The sequence below is a fragment of the Eulemur rufifrons genome, chromosome 7 (assembly GCF_041146395.1).
Source record: "Eulemur rufifrons isolate Redbay chromosome 7, OSU_ERuf_1, whole genome shotgun sequence".
Taxonomy (NCBI): Eukaryota; Metazoa; Chordata; class Mammalia; order Primates; family Lemuridae; genus Eulemur; species Eulemur rufifrons.
This window is the reverse complement of record NC_090989.1, coordinates 26,323,742-26,331,496: the sequence shown is the minus strand read 5'-3', so window position 1 is coordinate 26,331,496 and position 7,755 is coordinate 26,323,742.

The window sequence follows — 7,755 nt, the reverse complement described above, 5'->3', positions numbered from 1 at the left end:
ACCCTTTTGATTGTGGAGGAATGGGATAGTCATTGATTGACTGGGTGGAGAATTTGAGATATAATAATAAAAAAGATTACTATCTTTTATTTAGAAGACTGATTCCAGATAAATTTTATACAGATCACACCATAATAATTTTGTAAAATAGTCATTACCTAAAAAGAACCAATGCTCCCTCATTTTTCACATTGTTTTTTAAAGGTAATCCCCACCAATGAAGTCACGCCGTGGGCTTGTAAATGGCTAACTCATCAGAGTGTGCACGATCTTTTGTAGAACCTTGAGTTTTAAAGACATAAGAGATAGTCCCTTGAGTCCTCAGCCTAGAGTGTGTATGTGTGAGTGTGCACATGTAGGTGATGAGTATTACTATAGAAAGGGAAAAGGATGTATAGACACATCACAATTAAAAGCACGTTATTCTTCTATGCAGTTGACACTAATTAATAGGAGGATGTGGATCCCAGGGAGTCTTGAAAGAACATACTTGTGATTTGAAGATGTAAGAGGTTTCCTTGAGTAAAGAGAAGGATCCAGCTCGTCATTTTCTTCCTTTCTCTGTTAAGCTTATTGAAGGAATAATTCCCTGCCTTTCTATAAACTCAGGTAATATAAACAGAGACTTCAGGTCTAACAGGGCAATGAGAATTTATAATTCTTCATTTCTTTAAATTTATATTGAGAATGTTTGCATGAATGAATAATCTTGAGTAAAATAGCATTGCTTTCACCTCCCTTCCTTCCTTCCTTCCTTCCTTCCTTCCTTCCTTCCTTTCTTTCAGCTGGAAATAAGCCTAAGACATAGCCTTTCCTTTTAGATTTTCTTAAACCACTGTATGTTAACACATCTTTATGTACAAAAGTAGATTTCGAAAATTAATAGCCCAATTAACACTATAAACTAAAGGTGGTAATAAGTATGTTCAAATCTAGGTCAATTCTAAATCTCAGACAGTTAAACTTAGGGATTTTGGCAAGAACTGTCAAGTGGCTGAAATAAACAAAGAAAACAGGAATGGCATTGATTAGAACATTGGAAAAAACTCAGAATTCCATCATTTAGTGAAGTGTTTAATATTGTAGAGCATGTTATTATGACATATTTTACATTAAAGTGTTATATATATTTGATCATTTTAAATGATCTCTGCAAACATTTTATAAAATGTTCATGGCTGAAAGACTCATTTCATTGTACATGCTTGTATGTTCTGTAAAATTTGAATTCATTAATTAAGATAGCTAGTTTTGAATGATCTTTTTATCTCAGTTTACTCTACTTTCTAGTCTACACCTCATCTAAATTAAGAAATAGGCTCAAACTCCAAAGTAATATATTTAGAAAGATAATATATTTGGAATACAAATGTATGTTTTTGGATCAAATTTGATATTAATTTATAAATGAAAGTATAAATACTGAAATATACAGTTTTTTAAAGTTTTGTTTATAATTGACACAGTAATTGTACATATTTATGGGGTATAGTGTGATGTTTCAATGCATGAATACATTGTATAATGATCAAATCAGGACAATTAGCATATGCCTCATTTTAAACATTTGTCATTTCTTTGTGATGATAACATTAAAATCCTTTCTTTTAGCTACCTTGAAATATATAATACATTATTATTAGCTATAGTCTCCCTAATGTGTAATAGAACACTAGATTTTATTTCTTACCTGTCTAACTATAACTGTACTCTTTGACAAACCTCTTCCCTTACCCCTTGCTTCTGCCCATCTTCAGCCTCTGGTAACCACTATTCAACTCTTTACTTCTATGAGATCAACTTTTTTAGATTCCACATGTAAGTGAGATCATGCAGTGTTTGTCTTTCCATTTGTGGCTGATTTCATTTAACTTAATATCCTCCAGGTTCATCCACATTGTCACAAATGACATGATGTTATTTTGTTTTATAGCTGAAAAATGATATATATATATATATATATATATATATATATAGTGTGTATGTATATATATATATAGTGTATATATTTGCACACACATTGTATATATATCATATGTATATATATCATATATATAATCTCACTTTTTTTTTTTTTTGAGACAGAGTCTCGCTCTGTTGCCTGGGCTAGAGTGAGTGCTGTGGCATCAGCCTAGCTCACAGCAACCTCAACTCCTGGGCTTAAGTGATCCTACTGCCTCAGCCTCCGAGTAGCTGGGACTACAGGCATGCGCCACCATGCCCAGCTAATTTTTTTTTCTATATGTATATATTTTAGTTGGCCAGATAATTTCTATTTTTTTTAGTAGAGATGGAGTCTCGCTCTTGCTCAGACTGATCTCGAACTCCTGACCCCGAGCGATCCGCCTGCCTCGGCCTCCCAGAGTGCTAGGATTACAGGCGTGAGCCACCGTGCCCGGCCTATCTCACATATTTTTATCCATTTATTGTAGATGGACACTTAGGTTGATTCCACATATTGGCTATTGTGAATAGTGCTGCAGTAAATATGTAAGTGCAGATATCTCTTCGACAAACTGATTTTATTTCCTTTGAATATATACTCAGTAATGGGATTACTGGATGATATGGTAGTTCTATTTTAAATTTTTTGAAGAACCTCCAAACTGTTTTCCATAATAGCTCTACTAGTTTACATTCTACCCTGCATTATATAAGAGTGCCCCTTTCTCCACGTCCTTGCCAACATTTGTTAATAGCCATTCTAATTGAGGTGCAGTGATATTTCATTGTGGTTTTGATTTGCATTTCCCCTATGATTACTGATGTTGAGCATTTTTTCATATAACTGTTGGCCCATTTTTGGGGGGAAATGTCTATTCAGGTCTTTTGCCCATTTTAAAATACAATTGTATTCTTTGCTATTGAGTTGAGTGCCTTATATATTTGGATATTAACACCTTGTCAGATGCATAGTTTGAAAATATTTTCTCCCATTTTGTAAGTTTCTCTTCATTTTGTTGATTGTTTCCTTTGCTGGGTAGAAGCTTTTTACTTGGGTATAATCCCATTTGTCAATTTTTGCTTTTGTTGCCTGTGCTTTTTAGGCCATATTAAAAAAAAAAAAAAAAAAAAAACCTTCCCTAAACCAATGTGTCATGGAGCCTTAGCCCTATTTTCTTCTCATAGTTTTGTAGTTTGGGGTCTTACACTTAATTCTTTAATCCAGTTTGAGTTGAATTTTGTAAATGGTGAGAGACAAAGTCTAGTTTCATTCTTCTGTATATGGATAGCTAGTTTTCCCAGTGCCATTTATCGAAGAGACTGTTATTTCCCTAGTGTGTATTGCTGGTGACTTTGTTGAAAATTATCTGGCTGTAAATGCATGGATTTATTTCTGGGTTCTCTATTCTTTTCCATAAGTCTATGTGTCTGTTTTTATGCCACTACCATGGTGTTTTGGTTACCACAGCTTTGTCGTATATTTGAAGTCAAGTAGTGTGATGAAATATCCAGGTTTAAAAGGTATTCGATCTTTCCTACATCTTAAAATATTTTGTGCATGTTCAATCTCACAACAAACTAAAGAAAATAAGTAATTTCAAGGAATTTGAAATGAGTGTTTAAAGTATGAATGCAAAATATTTGATGTATGACTAATGATCACACCAGTTTGAAATTATTTTATAACTTTACTTTCATGTTCTTAATTTTGTAGCAATTGCAAGAGTTCACAGTATATTGTTATAATAGTGAGTTTTATAGAGGAAGGAAGTTATAGTATCACTCATTTTTAATCCATACATTAGCTATTATTTTAATGAAGACTAAAAATGGAAAAGTTTATATGCATAAATAAAGATGTTCACATACCAAAAAAAGGCCCCTAAATGTATAAACCCCCTCTTCTTAAATGAAAATTTTAATTTAAAAAAATTGTGTGTATAAGAGTTTTGTTTTTCCCTTACTATCAAAAGAGTTGGATCATTATCATCTGGATAATAAGCTAAAATGTAAAAATGATTCTGTCATAGAATATCAGAAAAATAAAAGACCAATTTTACTACACAGATGAACTGAAATAAGTTCACTACATAGTCCTTCATGGGAGTTTCTATATATCTTTGCATCTCCTCTGTTCTTAACCTCTGCCTACTCATTTCCTGCTTCCTTATTACTTTGGCTTGACCCATTTCATTTCTAAATCTGGGTTATCAATAAATGGGAATTAATAAATTTATTTCCATTTATTAATTTCCTTGATTTATTATTACTTATTTCAGATTTCTGAGAGAGGGAATCTGGCCCATCTTGAGTTTTTGGATTAGGCCATTGGCTGTATCTAATAACAATAAACACTTATTGGGAATTTCTTTTGTACTAGTCACTACGCTAAGTAGTTTGATATACACTGTTCATTTAATCCTTTAATAACTCTTTAAGAATTTTTACCATAGGCCTATTACTGTCTGAATTGGACTGTCTAAAGCACATTGAGGAACTCTCATGCATTTACAAGTGAGTAGGAAGACTGATTTTGGGATAGGCTACACTGCTTATTGATGTGCTTTGTTTAAAGGAAGATTTTGTCATAATTAATAGTTAATGATTGTGATGCCGTGTGTTGAATATTAAACACTATTATTTTCCAAATTAAAAACTATCTTAATTCAATTGATAGAATCAACTATTTTTGTACCTTCAACCACAAACTATGAAATTATTAAAATTTAGTTGAGCTCTTAATCCTGATTTTTCTGACAACTTGTTTTTGATGAATAATTTGAGAAAAAATTCAAATTCATTCACATTTCATCTTGATCTCAAGTAAGAATAATTTAATAGTGTTCAAAAAAAGACTTGGACACTCTTGAGGTATCTTGGCAATTCTTAGAGCTGATGATAGGTAGGTTAGTGGATAGGAAGGTAGGTACTATTACTTAGTCATGAGAATAAATCTGACATTAAAACATAGCATAGCACAATATACGTTGAGTAAACCAATTCAAGACTCCTCTGACTGTCCGCAGTTAGAAAATGATAGTGTTAAACTTTATAATCATTCAATGTCATTTTGGCTCTTTTAAAATCATTTTGGGGAATGGTGGTTTTGCTTTTGTTAAAAAAATTATTGTTATATAAAACAAAGCATTTAGAATATCTTCCACCAAAGCTCTTCAAGGAAGGTGGTGAACATACACATAAAATATAATTCAAAGCTGTTACATCTTGAGACTCAAAGCTTCTATGGCCCAGACTTGTTGGATCCGTGACTCATGGATTATCAAGTTTGCAACCAGAATAATGTTTTATACCAACTGGTAGCTGCAGAACTGTTTCCTGTGGTCTCTGGGTGGAAGAGGTAATCAACAGCTGGGTCCTAATAGTCTTCTAAGAGACAAATCAAGAAGCCTCATCAGCAAGGCTGGTGGTTGCTTTTTCCATTATCCTTTCGATGAACAAAACCCTTGGGCTTGAATGGAAGCTTCTTCTTTGCCTCCCACCACTTTAAGGCTTTCCACAATACAATTCCCAAAAGCCCTGAATGTACTCATGCAGAGCAGGAGCTGTAGAAGTCTTTGCAAGTGTCATAGAGAAAAATACAAGAAATGTGATACCATTAACTGGTCATAACTAAAGCATGAAGAATTTAGTAAAACTTTCAAACACTAAACTAAAAAACCATGTGAAAAAATCATGTATACTTGTAGATAATCTTTTTTTTTTATTTAAGATATATAAATTCAAATCATTCAAGCAGAAAATTCAGTCAAGTGAGATCCACTGGTAGTTTGAGTTCAAAGTCACTGAGCAAATGGAAATCATTGCAGCATCTCTCTCATTTCCCTAGTGGACATGAGACCACTCAAAATATGTCACATAATTTACAGTCCCTTGATAGTAATTGAATATACACATTGAGAATGCACTGGCAGAACACTTAAGGAAGATTGAGTGGAGGAGGACCTGCTTACATTATTTTTGGCTCTGCTTGGGTTTTTGCTCCTAATTTTTTTTCTTGGGATTAATTTTAATTTGGTTGTTTCACCCTGTCCAAACAAATGCTGTGGGAAAAAAGATTAACAGCAGCGTCAAAGAAACTGTGATATTTTGTTTCAGAGATATCAGGTATTGTAACATAATAAGACAAAAGAAGGACAAAGGAAAATCTGCAATTCACCATAAATAATTTTTAAACTGCAACAGTGGTAGAATCAAGCCATAAAGGAGAAAAATGACTTTTGAGCTGTTTCCTAAATGTAAAGTAGGATTTTCTAAGATTTAATTTAATATTTCTATTTTAATATTTAATAATTTTATTAATATTTAAGAAAATGAAGAGATAATTTCTTAGTTAAAAATTTGAAATATTAAAATTATCTTTCTTTTAACACTAATTATTCTAAATTTCTGTATTTTGTATATCTGTTAAAATAAATAAATTCTTAGACATTTTATCAAGAATCATTCGTTTTTTAATTTTTAATTATGGGTATATAATAGTTTTACATATTTATAGGGTACATGTAATGTTTTGATACAGGCATATAAAATGTGTATTGATCAAATCAGGGTAATTGGGGTATCCATCACCTCAATCATTTATCATCTCTTTGTGTTAGGAACATTCCAATTCCACTCAGTTATTTTAAAGTATTCCATAACTTATTATTGAGTACAGTTACTTTGTTTTTGCTATCAAATATTGTTCATTTGGCCAGGCGTGGTGGCTCCCGCTTGCAATCCTAGCATTCTGGGAGGTGGAGGTGGGAGGATCACTTGAGCTCAGGAGTTCAAGACCAGCCTGAGCAAGAGCAAGCCCCCATCTCTACTAAAAATAGAAAAATTAGCTGGGCGTTGTGGCACGTGCCTGTAGTCCCAGCTACTTGGGGATCTGAGGCAGGAGGATCACTTGAGTCCAGGAGTTTGAGGCTGCTGTGAGCTAGGCTGACATCACGGCACTCTAGCCCAGGTGACAGAGTGAGACTCCGTCTCAAAACAAACAAACATATATATATATATATATATATATATTTTTTTTATTTTATCTAACTAACTATATTTTTTGCAGCATGTTGTCTTGCAACATGGAATCTCCCATGGTAGTAACCTTTAATATTCACGATGTTAGATCCGGTTCCCCTTGGCCCCAGGAACAGAGAAGCAGAGTCATTGAGGCTGCAAAAAGGCAAAGGAGTTTATTGGCTAGCCCGAGCTAGGGTCCAAATTCCAGAGCACCAACGCAGTTGCCTCTCCACGAACTAGGACCCCACCCTGGGGTAAAGGTTAAGCTTCTATACTTTTTTGTATGCTAGTTTTCACAGGACACATTAGTCTGCACACGACACGTTAGTCTGCACACGACACGTTAGTCTGCACACGGCATACTAGTCTGCACACGACACACTAGTCTGCACACGACACACTAGTCTGCACTTTATCCCCCCTTTAGTTTATTTGTCCTTTTTTTAGAAGTGGCTGATCGCGTTGGCTCCTGGTTTCTTGACTCTAAGCTTCGGGCTTTTCGCGCTGGCGCCAGTTGTAGTTAACGTCATCCAGGGGAAGAGGAGGGTCTCCGACGGGGGAGGGGGACTGTTGTTGCATCCCTTCTAGTTTTTGGTTACAAGCGATACTGGGAACACACGCCCTGCACAAGCTGTTCATGCGCTGATCATGTCTTGCTCTTCTTATCTACTTAGTTGGTTGGAGGGCCCCTGGACTATCCAGCCCTTTATCAGGAAGTAACTTGCGGTTACCTCCCTGGGGTTTTGTTTTCCTTTACTTTAGTGAAGCCTGCCATGGCTCCACTTATGC